The 14,112-nt window shown below is 39.6% G+C and overlaps 1 protein-coding gene across 4 annotated transcripts in view; it reads right to left on the reverse strand.

Moving 5' to 3' along the window:
- Positions 1–14,112, reverse strand: part of IARS1 (isoleucyl-tRNA synthetase 1) — a 219,067-nt gene that overhangs the window by 125,084 nt on the left and 79,871 nt on the right. The window lies entirely within an intron of this gene.

A 14,112-nucleotide genomic window follows, 5' to 3' on the forward strand; every position in this document is an offset into this window, starting at 1 on the left:
ATGTTAGAGAAATAGAAGCTACACATCACTTAGCTTTAAACTGGAATGAGCATCCCCTCAAACCCATGAGATCTTTTTGTACATAAGGAGAAGGCGGCTGGAAAAACTGCTTCTCTGCATCAGTAATGGATTGCTGTGTGTCCAATACATATTTCCAGTAATTTTCTAGTCCAGTGGTTCTCAACCTTACCAGACTACTGTACCCCTTTCAGAAGTCTGATTTGTCATGTGTAACCCCACCCCCGTCAGAATCACCTCACTCAAAAACTACTTGCTTACAAAATCAGACAAACACAAAAAAGTGTCAGAGCCACTATTACTGAAAAATTGCTCACTTTCTCCTTTTTACCATGTAATTATAAAATAAATCAACTGGAATATAAATATTGTATTTACATTTCAATGTATAGTATATAGAGCTGTATAAACGAGTCAGTCTGTATGAAATTTTAGTTTGGACTGACTTCACTGGTGCTTTTTATGTAGCCTGTTGTAAAACTGGGCAAATAGCTAGATGAGTTAATGTACCCTCTGGAAGATATTTGTGTACCCCTGGTTGAGAACCACTGTTCTAACGTGTGTTTTTAGACTGCATTTTAATTTGGCTGAGACAATGTGGGTAAGATATCTTTTATTGGACCAACTTCTGCTGGTGAAAGAGACAAACTTTCGAGCTACCCAGAGCTCTTCTTCAGATCAGGTATTTGTCTGTCCTATATCCTGGAACCAACATGGCTATAATACTTTTAACTTGGCTGTCTATATTTAATTCTGGATATCCTTACTACTTTTCCATTTTCTTTTATGCAATGTTGTTGTAGCTATTATCACCTGTGGGAGAAAACTTTTCACAAAGCAATTACTCAATATCTGACCTCTCAGGCGTTACCCTCAAGGGAAACCCGCACAACACATTCTAAAGACGAGCCTGGGAGCTCAAAATTTTTAACTCATAACTTTCCTAGACACTAAAAATCATGGACTCAACAGACACCCTGGATTTATGGCTTATTAGAACAATCTATAACCCTCTCTACATTCCCCCCTTCCCCATGACTGGATCAGTATTAACTGGACACTTCACCTTGAATGGGTGCTCCAAATGCATTAACTATTATGTTAAACTATCTGTTCCACCTTGTATTTAGCTGTGACACTAAGGCTCCACCTACACTGGAACTTCGTCAGCAAAATTTTGTCGTTCAGGAGTGTTAAAAGCCTGAGTGACAAAAGTTTTACCAACTAAAAGCATCGGTGTGAACAGCGCTTTGTTGGCAGGAGCGCTCACCTGCCAACAAAGCCGCTGCTATACTGCATGCCTTATAGCAGCATGGCTGTGGTGGCACACCCATGTCACTAAAAGCAAGGTAGTGTAGACAAAGCCTGAGTATATTTCCCAGAGCTAAAGAAGAGCTCTGTGTAAACTCAAAAGCTCATCTCTCTCACCAACAGAAATTGGTCCAATAAAAGATATTACCTCACGCATCTGTCACTCATCCCATTTTCTTGTCATTTTAATAATCCTGAAATAAATTTAAGTTAAGAAATTGATTTCTAACCCATCATCCTTTAAGCTTTCTACCTTTGCTTTCACTGTGGCTGATGACACAAAATATACAACCAACAGCTATAGGTTCTTGATGTTGCTACAGCTACAGCCATGCATAGAAAGGCTGGAATTACTGACATTGCAGACTTCAGATGTCACACTTCCTTCTATCTCTTATCTTTCACAGTTCTTAGATTGCCTGTTACTGACAGTTTTATCAAGTTAAGCACTGTTGGTACTAGGATATCAAGTTCATGTGGGGTCACATTTGTCACTAATGTCTGTGACGTTGCACTCTATATGATTTTATGAAAATATGCTAATGAGTTTGAATATAATGTAACTGAAATATGCTTCACACAAAAGGTCTCTTGTAAGGTATCGTTACAAAGCTTATCGTTTACTGAGTGTGGTCATCCTATTTGTATAAATGTATCACTTGTTTCTTAAACTAGAAATATGAAATATAACTCTGAGGGCCTATTGTAATTATGTAAAGTGTGGGCCATTAATGGTGGCTTGGAATCCCCATAAGCCAGGACAATTGACTGCAGATGGCTGTTTTACCTGTAAGTCTTCCTGTATACCTGTGTGCTGGCAAATGGGTAATGAGGTCTTACAGTGACATGTTATCATGTCACCTGAGCTGGAATCTATCTTTAACCTGGTGCTTTTCCATTGAGAAGAAGGGGGTAGGAACCCAGAGAGAGACAAAGGATTCCCGCCTTATGAAAAAGATATATAAGTGGGTGGAACAGAACAAAGGGAGGCAGCCATCATGAGAAATCCCCTAGTTACTGCCTGAGCTGCAACCAGGGCTGTATCAGGGGGAAAAGACTGTGCTCAGATTAGGAAGGCATCCAATCTGTGAAACTTATTGAAACCTCTCTCAGGGTGAGATATTATCTGTACTCAGTTGTATTACTATATTAGGTTTAGATTTGCATGTTTTATTTTATTTCACTTGGTAATTCACTTTGTTTTTTCTGTTACTACTTGGAACCACTTAAATCCTACTTTCTGTATTTAATAAAACCACTTTTTACTTATTAATTAACTCAGAGTATGTATTAATACCTGGGGGGCAAACAGCTGTGCACCTCTCTTTATCAGTATTATAGAGGGCGAACAATTTATGAGTTTACCCTGTATACAGAGCGTAAAACAGATTTATTTAGGGTTTAGACCCCATTAGGAGTTGGGCATCTGAGTGTTAAAGACAGGAACACTTTTAAGTTGCTTTCAGTTAAGTCTGCAGCTTTAGGGTACATGGTTCAGATCCTGGGTCTGTGTTGGAGCAGACTGGCGTGTTTGGCTCAACAAGACAGGGTGCTGGAGTCCCGAGCTGGCAGGGAAAGCAGGGGCAGAAGTAGTCTTGGCACATCAATTGGCAGTTCCCAAGGGGGGTTCTGTGATCCAGTTTGTCACAATGTCAGTTAAAGGCATGTTGCAAGGTTCCATTTTCTATGCACTTTCCAAGCCGTCACCATTTTCCTCTATTGTTTGTTATTTGCTTTTAAAACTTACCTGATTGTGCATCATAGCAGTAGCATGACAACATACAAAGGACCCTAGTTCTGAACATGTATTAAAGGAAGAACAACTCTTGACATTAGCAAGCAGTAAACCTTGATTTAAATAATTGAGTTTGTGTTTTGCATTTGTACTTTTTAGCTATATTCCTAAAGAAAGCTTGATGCAAATTAGTTGATAACATTAAAATGTTGATTTGCAACTAAATATAGCTTTTACGCTACATTTGGAATTTCTTTCTGCTAACCACAAAGATACACTACAGCTATATACATGTACCTAAGCAATTCTATATCTAATTTAGTCAAACTCTTAATTTTTACATTTATTATGTTAGAAAATGGTGAATATGTTTATTTGCTTTATAATTTATTTGCAATTTACAAGTTCTATTTGTGCAGAAATTCAAATTCAATTAATAATTAACAGAAATAGGATTTTAAAAGTTTTAACTTATTGAAAAATCTTAAATGTACTAGTTACATAACTTTTATTAGCAGAATCTTTGTCAAAAGATGTTTTGCACTTTAAATTTATATTGATTAAAAAAAGCTCTATTTAGTGAATTTAACTCATTGTTTCTAGTTGCCATGGGCTTCAGGTTTTTAGAACTAGCAGATCTTATCTCCTCTCACAGCTAGGTTTTATTTATAGATTGGAAGAGGGAAGCCATTTTTGTTTCTTTTTAAAAGTTCCTATTTGGTTTCTCAGTTTTGAATAAACTAGGTTAGTGACCTGAACTAGCTGAATAAACTGAAATGAAGAAAATATTCTCTCTGCACCTACAGAAGAGGCTACTGCTGTCAAAAGCTGGTTTAGAACTTCAGCTAATTCTGGTTCAGTGGTTTGACTTTCTTCAAAATTTCAGCAGCAGGCATGTACTGCTTAATATCAGGGTGGATAAAAATCAATAGTTTAAAAAAAATAAAATCAGATGTTATTTTAAACGGATTTTTTTGGATAAAATGCTTTTTTGAGGGGAAAAACCTATCTAAAGATAGTTTTAATTAAATACCTTATAGCTCAAAGATATATCATGGAGTAGGACTATAAATTCTAATTCTATAGTATGAAACAATATATCCATGCAATGTTTAAGAAAAGATTTTTAAATGAGTTCCAATAGTTCATGGATGAGGGACCCAATCTTACGGGGTTCCAGAGGCTTATGTATAGATTATTTAGGTTAATATTTCTGTCTACTCAATGGGACTCAGTGCTCAGTCTAGAAGATACCATCAGAGATGCCTAGTTTTGCAGTTCTCAAATTGTGAATTTGTCTCTCCAAAGATAAGATGCCTGTTGACAGCAAAAATATTTTTAAATAAATATAGAGAGAGGTGAGAAATAACAGACCTCAACCCTATTGTCCCTCTGCAAATTTGCGTACACAGAGTCAATCCCTTATGTCTCTCAAAGTGCAAAGTTTCAAAAAGTTCACTGAATAGAAGATTGATGGGAGCAGAATAGATCTAGACAGGGAGAAGAAGTCTGGAGATCAATGTGAGAAAGGAGGTACACGCAGTAGAAACAAAGGTGAAACTGTTTGAGCAGCATATTCCAGAAGTCTTGAGGTCTTTCTGAGTGTAGCCTTCATCGATTTGAGATCTACCATACCATTCTCTCACTAGAAGGGAAAACCAATAATCGCAGCAGGCCATAAAAGAGACCCAGTTTTGGAATATTTTAATGAAGTGCCTCTACCTGTGGGTAAGACAGGCATGCATGCAAAATGCAAACAGTGCAACAAAGAAATGCAAGGCCTCATGGCCCGAATGAAACAACATCATAAGAAGTCTTCCTTCTCAGGAGGAAGCTGTGTTAATGATGATGAAAAGAACATGTCTGAACATGCAGGATCTTCAGGTTGGTAAACTTTTTTATTTCATACTTCTTTCTTAAGGGCTGCCTGTCTTCCTTCTACACTATTGTTGAATTCTCATGTTTGAGCAAAAAAATATACCGTAGTTGTTACTCTATGGTACTATCATTTTAGATGCAGTTGTGATAAAAAAATAAATAGCCAGATCTTCCTTTTACAATTTCACCTTTAAAGTACTACTAAGTGTCATTGAATGCAATGAGTAATACTAAATGAGCAGTATGGTAATAATTACAAAACTACACTGACTTATTTTGTTTAGGAGAATCCCTCCTCAAATACAAGATTCTGAAGACTATCCACCTTCAAGATCTCCATCCTTTTCTATAGTTTCAGCGTGATCTGCCAATGATAGTGTTTCAGTCACATCATTTACGTCACATAGCCACACCGTATCACCTGTACCAAAAATAGATTCAATTAGTGTAGTGATATATGCCATCATGTGCCAGCAATGCCCCTCTGCCACGTACATTGGCCAAACCAGACAGTCTCTATGCAAAAGAATAAATGGACACAAATCTGACATCAGTAATCATAACATTCAAAAACCAGTGGGACAACACTTCAACCTCTCTAACCACTCAGTGACAGATTTGAAGGTGGCAATTTTGGAACAAAAAAAACTTCAAAAACAGACTCCAAAGAGAGACTGCTGAACTCGAATTAATATGCAAATTAGATACAATTAACTTAGGTTTAAACAGAGACTGAGAATGGTTGGGTCATTACACTAATTGAATCTATTTCCCTATGTTAAGTTCTCCTCACACCTTCTATGGTCATCTCAATTATCACTTCAAAGGTTTTTTTCTCCTGCTGATGATAGCTCATCCCAATTGACTGGACTCTTCCAGTTGGTATGCGTACTTCCACCTTTTCATGTTCTCTCTATGTATAAATATCTTCTGTCTGTGTGTTCCATTCTATGCATCCGAAGAAGTGAGCTGTGGCCCACGAAAGCTTATGCTGAAATACATTTGTTGAGTCTCTAAGGTGCCACAAGTACTCCTGTTCTTTTTGCAGATACAGACTAACATGGCTGCTACTCTGAAACAGAAGAAGGGAATGTCTTTCTTACAGAAACAATTGATACATCAGGAAATGCACACACAGCAGAATACTTACAAGAAGTAGCAGTAAAAGCTATAAAACTGTGGGAAAAAAATTGAAATGTCTAGTATGCAGCCTGGTCACAGACAATGTTGCAAATGTATCCAAGATGAGAAGAAATTATTAAGGGAATGAAGAGAGTCCCAAGCTAACAACATACAGCTGCAGTGCTCATTTGATGCACCTCGTAGCCAAAGACTTCAGTGTTCCAGAAATAAAGGCTAATGTTGTTGAATTGCAAAATACTTCCGTAACAATCCCTTTGCAGCAGCTGCTTTGAAAAAAGTGGGAGGAGCCAAGCTAACTCTCCCACAAGACGTGCAATGAAACTCAGCAGTGCAGTTTTCAGCACTATATCAAGAACTAGCCTAATCTGATGGCAGTTTGTGAACAAAATCATGAAAAAATAGATGGCACGGTCACAACCAAAAGTTCTCAACATTGGGCTTAAGAGAAATATTGAACACATGCTGAGTACCCTGAAGCCTATTTCTGTAGCCTTGAACAAAATGCAGGGAAATAGCTGTTTTATTGCTGACACTGTTGAAATCTGGAAAGAACTGAGTGAGATCTTAAAAAGAGAAATATGCAATGACAGAGTTAAATTACAAGCATTTAAAAAAAACAAATGGTACAAGCATCATCTCCAGCTCATTTTCTTGGAAATATTCTCAATACTCTGTACCAGGATCAAACCTTCACTGGCTATTACATGGACATCCAGCAATCATCCCTCCATAATGCCAATTATAACAAACTTCAAAGCTAAGGATGAACCGTACAAAAGAAATATATTTGCTGATGTTTTAAAGAAAGTCACACTAGTGAACTTGTGGAAGTCACTTAAACACTTGGAGTCGGAGACTGCTGAAGTGATAATCTCACTTTTAACAGCAGTAGCTTCTTCTGCCGGTGTAAAAAGAATATTTTCTTCCTTTGGACTAATTAATTACAAATTGAGAAATCATTTTGGACCTGAAAAAGCAGGAAAGCTTGTTTTTCTTTTCCAGATGATGAACAAACAGGAAAATGAAAGTGAAGATGACTGAGTTAGCTGCACCACCAAATGACTTAATAAATATCTGCTTCACTTACCTTTGGTAAATGAAATAACCAATTATTCATTTTCCAATATAGCTGTAAAACTAATCTGAAAAGTTTTCAAAATAAATCACTTTAAAAATGTATAGTGTGTACCTTCTAAAAATAAAACCTAAATCTGAGTTGTAAAGAATATGTATTAAGGTTATAACAACCAACAAGAAAGCAATTTTATGCAGAAATCCATGATTAAATCGTGTCTTCCCGACTAGTGATTTAAATCATTAATTAAATCAATTTGATTTAAATCAAATCTACCTTGCTTAATATTTAATTTAATTTGAATAGATTAGAGTAAATGTAGGCCTTAACAAATGCTGTCATCATTTCAAACAGGTTTCTTTTTTGAAGTAAAACCATATTAGTTTAAATTTTTTATTTAAATTAAAGTATCTGATTTAAATAAAAACTTGTAAAGTTTGTTTTTTTTTAATATTAATTTTTATCACATTTGCTTGATCTGTTAGGGAATTCAGAACTGCCCACTTTCACGGAGAAGGATGAAGAATAGTTAAGTAACTTAACACAAAAATCTGGATAACATGCCTTCATTAAAGCAGCTCAGCCTCAGCTATGTTATCCTGTATTTCTCAAACCAAACCTACTATGAAACTCTGGGAGAAAAAAAAATAAGCCAAGAATGTATTCCTCTACTTAGCACACATTCCAACTATGGTTTTTGCTTCTGTTGGCACTGAAATGAAGTTTATAAGTGACTGAAATCTGTTATTGCTGTCTTCCAACCAAGTGTCTGCCTTTAAGTATTGCTTGTGACTTACTATCATCAGTAGAAAAGCAAATGCAGACTGTAGTAGTATTTCTGTCTCGTTTAAGGCACCCCTGTAATATTGGTTTGGCTTAACGCCCAGCACTGTAAAGTTTGCTACATCAGAAAAATTAGATCACATTAGTTATTAGTATAAATTCTCCCAGACACAGCAATTTGCCAATTCATCAGGGAAACAATACAGGACGGGTATTTTTCCTTTCTCCCAGGGTAATTCCAACCTAGATAAGCTAATGATTCAAGGAGAATTAAAGGTTATCCTTCATACAGAGAAAAAGAAATGCTCATTTCCCAAGGATTCCACCTAGTGGCATTAAAAGAAGTCTGTACTTTTCTACGTATCTAGATTTATCTAGTCCTTATATCAATGCTGCTGCCAAATGTGTTGAGTAAGATTAGTACAATTTTAAAGCTTTTTCAGAAATGAAACAGCATTAAAAATGTGTTCCTTCTTAAAGAGAGACTTGGATTAAAAACAGTTTAAAACTAAATATTCTTACCAGATTACTGAACTAAATTTTTAAAAACCTAACTTTGTTCTTCATTGTTTAAGGTCTTTATTTACTTTTCCACTGTCCATCTGAGAAACGCATAGCGTTGAGTCATTTTCATGTACTGTTTTTTGTTCACTTGGCCGCATTTTTGGGCTCCCAACATTTCACATAATAGATAAATTTCTACTGGTCTAGGGCAGTAGTTTTCAATCAGGGGTCCAGGACCCTCTGGGGCTGTGAGAAGGTTTCAGGGAGTCCACCAAGCAGGTCCAGCATTAGACTTGCTGGGCCCCAGGGCAGAAAGCCAAAGCCCCACTGCATGGAACTGAAGCCCAGGGTCCTGAGGCCTGCCACTTGGGGCTGAAGACAAAGACTGAGCAATTTAGCTTCACAGAGCCCCAGGCAATATCCCAGCTGGCTACCCCAAATGCCGGCCCTGGCTTTTATATGCAGAAAAACAGTTGTTGTGGCACAGGTGAGCCACAGATTTTTAGCATGTTGGGGGTGGGGCTCAAAAAGAAAAAAGTTTGAAAACCCCTGGTCTAGGGTTTTCTCAATATTATACGAGCAGATCAAATCTAACTCAGTGATTTAAATGTCTGACTCTCTCAAGTGGTTGAACGCAAACAATCCTGTGTATAAACTTCATATAATAAAATTTTCCCCTATATTTTATTCCTCACTCCAATGCGTTCAAATATGTAGTCTTTCGGAAGATAACAGAAGGTCATATTTGTCAGCAGATTTTGGATGCATTATGACTTGAAGTCTTTAGCTTTATATTAGGCTGAGCTGGGCAAGGACCAAAACTGTCAGCACATTTTAGAGGTCTGCATGGTGGATTACAATGGAGCAGTGGTTCTCAGATTTTTATCTCAAAATTTTTTGTTTGTTTGCTGTTGTTTTTTTTACAGTCACAAAGGATTGAGAGATTCAGGTCATGAGATGATCTGAATGGGAGACTGTTGGAGTCACCAGAGACTGAACTAATGAGATGGAGCTGGGCAGGTGGAACTGCTTCTCCCTCCCCTTGTAGGAGCCCAGTGAAGCAGTATTGCCTCAGCCCTGGAGCTGATCATTGTTTTGACAGGATCGGGAGCTTTTCTGGTATTGGGTAGGAGGAAGGAGACTGAGCAGGGGTGGAAGAAGCCATGTGATCGGATGAGCCCCTTGCTTAGACTTCTATTCTGCCCTCATGATCCAGGGGGTTTGCTTATTAACAGCTAGAGGCTTGTAACCAACTTGCTTTCACTAGCTGATTAGCACTATAATTGGTAGCTCAATATTCGTATTCTTCTGGACAATTTACAACTCAGTGGCAAAGCACAAAGATGTCCCTTTAGTTCAGCGGTTCTCAACTTGCAGCCCAGTCAGGACAGAGCTGCAGCCCATGTGATATCCTCAGGGCCATACAGGTAGTACTGCATGTGGCCCACAATGGTAAATAGGTTGAAAACCACTGCTTTAGAGAAAGCCTTCCAACTTTGTATAGCTAACAGTAAGGGGTAATTATTGCCTTACGTAACAAATCTAAAAAAAACAGATTTCAGACACCTTTAAAAGAAAGGCTTCACGCAGTGATCACAGCACAAGGGTTCTCAAGACTCTTCCCAAGTGTGGCCTGCAATTGTTTAATCGCACCCCTCCCATCTGTGATAGCCATCTACTACCCTCCCATTCACAGTTGCATAATATCCCTGTAGCAGCTACAAGAATTTATGACATGGATACATATTTTTAGTTACTTCTAATGTGATTTAACAACATGAAATTAGGAAGATAGACAGCACTGTGTGACCACCAAGAGGTCCACAGACCATTGGACGAAAGCCGCTATGGTAGAAAAATTCTTTAACTCAAGACTGACTATGATTTATCTACAAACACACAATTCCAGAGGTTGAAGAATCACAGCCACTGACACTACCAGATTAATAATCTCAGTGAATAAAACTGGGAATGTTGTCAGAGATATGCCAATCTTTATAGCCTCCATGTGAGGAGACAGAACTAAAAAAAACTTAGCAAACTGAAAAAAGCATTCAGTGGATCTCACATCAAGACAGATTCTGAAGACATCATTTAAGACCAATGAATGTAATTTATTCTCCTTCAGTTTATTTCTTTTCCATACCAAATATTTAAAGAAGTGCTAAAAATGCATAGAGGAAACCCAATACAGTAACTCCTTGCTTAACGTAGTTATATTCCTGAAAAATGCTACTTTAAGCAAAAACTATGGTAAGCAAATCCAATTTCCCCATAAGAATTAATGTAAATAGAGGAGGTAAGGTTCCAGGGAATTTTTTTTCCATCAGACAATACACAATACATATACGTACACACAGTATAAGTTTTAAACAAACAATTTAATATTGTACACAGCAATGATGATCGTGAAGCTTGTTGAGGTGGTGAAATCAGAGGATGGGATATCTCCAAGGGAATGTCTTACTGCTAAATGATGAACCAGCACTCAGCTGAGCCCTCAAGGGTTAATGCATTTTTCTTAGGGTAGCCTCACACTCTACAAGGCAGCACAAATGGAGGGAGAGGAGACAGCATGGCGCAGAGAGAGAGAGTGTGTGTGTGACATGCATTGCCTCTTTAAGTACGCTGACCCCACTCTACGTACACTGCCTTTTTAAGTAGATCAGCAAGTTGAGACAGCAGCTACTGCCAGCAAGCTCCCTCCATCCTGAGCCCTGTCATGTGCCCCCACAGCTCTGTGGAGATGGGGTAAAGGAGCCGGGGGAGGGAGAACACCGTGACATTGGCACTCCTCTTCCCCACCGCCCCGCACAGCAAACGGGAGGCTCGTGAGAGCAGCTCCAAGGCAGAGGGCAGGAGCAGCACACAACAGTGGGGGGAAGGACAGCTGAACTGCCCGGCAATTGATAACCTGCTGGGTGGCTGCCACACAGGGAACTTAGGGGAGTCGGGAGCTGGTAGTGGGGCTGCCGGGCCATCCTGGTTCCAAGCCTCCACCGCTAGCTCCAACAGGCTGCTCTTTCTGCAAGCAGTGGACAAAGTGGGCGTTATAAGAGGGCATTGAATAACTTTAAACGAGCATGTTCTCTAATTGATCAGCAACGTAACAATGAAACAATGTTAACTAGGATGACATTAAGTGAGGAGTTACTGTATATGCTACAGCCTTCAAAAAAAAAAAAAAGAAAAAAAAACTCTGTGTCATCATTAGGGCTCCCAAAAGCTAACTCTTTAAAAATATAGTTAGAAATACAGTATTTCTCATTTCATAAAATGTAATGATACTTATCTATGGCAGTGCACTCATTTCCACACTAAGCAACTCGAAGGTAGCTATATGAATATGAACACTTGTCCACAATTCACCTTTGCATGATTACCAGTATACAGCCTCACCATAAAAGGAAAACATGACTGGCCTCACACATTTAATTCTATATGTGAAAAAGTTCTAGATTTTTCAAGTGGATTTATCTTTTTTGTTGCTTTTACTCACTCCAAATTTAGCACAAACCGAAACAGAACAGTGTTATCAAAGTCTTAATTTTAGCAGCCTCCAAAACTTCTAACTCATGTTTCCTCCCACAATAGCCCTCCACCAACCCCTCTTTTTCCAATAGGAATAAAGTGGAATAAAGGATGGAAACTGTGTGTTGAGTTGGGTAATATATATTCTATACAAACATACAAATGCAGCTCAGTTAGAATTGCAGTTGGCTCTGCAGTTAAATTTATATATTTTGGGTATCAAAAAGTTTCTTAGGGAGAGAGGGAGAAAAAAAAACCAAAAAACAAAACAAAACAAAAAAAAGCACACAACTTATTTACTTCTGCCCACCAGCCATCCTCAAAGGCTCAATAAGCAAGATCTTTCCTCCAGCCAAGAATTGTGTAGCTCTCCCCAGATATAGTCAACACTAACAGCTGGAAAGATGGGGTTTCCCAGGTGCGATGAACTTCTTCTCCAATCTCTCTAAGGAGATGATAATTCATGCCAAAAAGTAAGGGTAGCAACACACTACCATGTCGAACAGGTGAACAATCCGACCCGAAATGCTTAGCTAAAGTATCCCCACCCATCTTTTTTTTTTTTTTTTTAATATTAATGTCATTTTAGTCTGAGAGAGGTCATATTTACATATATTAGATTAATGATGCTTATCTAAAGGTCCTTAACTATACAAAAGAGTCTGGTTATCACATTCATGCTTTCAAAAGGTGAGTAAAACTTACAGGCAACTTGAGCTTCAATTGGTTTGAACAATTACGGAGTATCTCCACTTTTAAGTGACAAATTGATGCTGTACCCTTTTGTTAACATTGATCAAAATGTGCATTTTTGGGAGCTAATGTAAATCTTAATATCACATTATTTGCAGTTTTTGGTAAATGACGTAACCACCAATACAGTGATGAGCTGCTAAAATCTTAACAACCGGTTCCCTATAAAAAGTTCTGATTTAAGGGATGTGCCACAGTATGTATTTTTTGTACCAATAGGGTTACCATATGTCCGTATTTTCCCGGGAGGAATTTTTAAATTTTAAAAATTCTGTCCAGACAGCGATTTAAGAACCAAAATGCCTGACATCTCTAGGAAAATACAGATGTTTGTTAACCCTACCTAAAGCTGTTTTTTAAAAAGATGGGCCTGAACTAGAAATGAGCTCCGTTTCACATGTGTGGGTCCCCACCGCTCCCTGGGGGTGTGCTAAGGTGATCAGATCTTCCGATTTTATAGGGACAATCGGAATTTTTGGGTCTTTGTTTTATATAGGCTCCTATTACCCTCCACTCCCATCCTGATTTTTCACACTTGCTGTCTGGTGACCCTAGGGTGTGCACATGTGTGAGTCCCAGCTGCTCCCTGCCCCCCTCATTGAAGCAGGTGTGCAGGGTTACTGCCCTGGGAACTGCAGGGCACCAGTGGACGTGAGGCTGGCTGCAGACAGGGGTGTGGGGCAGGGCTAGCTGGATAGGGGATGCGACACGGGCTGGCTGTGGGCAGGGGACGCAGCAGGGGCTGGCTGTGGGCAGCGCAGTGCAGCAGGGGCTGGCTGTGGGAAGGTGCTGCGGGCAAGGGCTGGCTGTGGGCACCATGGTGCAGCAGGGGTTGGCTGTGGGCAGGGGCTGCAGGCAGCGTGGTGCAGCAGGGGCTGGCTGTGGGCAGGGGTTGGCTGTGGGCAGCGTGGTGCAGCAGGGGCTGGCTGCGGGCAGGAGCTGCCTGTGGGCAGGGACTGCAGATAGGAGCTGGCTGTGGGCAGGGGCTGCCTGTGGGTAGCATAATGCAGCAGGGGCTGGCTGCGGGCAGCGTGGTGGGTACTCACATGGGGACAAATTGATGCTGTACCCTTTTGTTAACATTGGGGACAGCACAGCACAACACATGGGGACAGCAGCCCGAGCAGCAGGATGCAGCCCAGGCCCAGCAGAGCAGCTGGGGACCCACCAGGCAGCAGCGGGAGTCCCAAGGCCAGAGGTCCGAGGAGCAGCAGCAACAGGGCCAGGAGGCAGCCCACATGACGACTCCAGCGCAGCGCCCCCTCCCCCGGCAGCCGGGAAGAGAAATTACACACTTCCCGGCCGGAGCCCATCAAAACTTCCCTCGCAGGGAAGCCAGTTAACAAGCGGTTCTAAAACCTCTTCTAAATTTAACAACGAG

This window comes from Gopherus flavomarginatus, chromosome 6, assembly GCF_025201925.1.
Source record: "Gopherus flavomarginatus isolate rGopFla2 chromosome 6, rGopFla2.mat.asm, whole genome shotgun sequence".
Taxonomy (NCBI): Eukaryota; Metazoa; Chordata; order Testudines; family Testudinidae; genus Gopherus; species Gopherus flavomarginatus.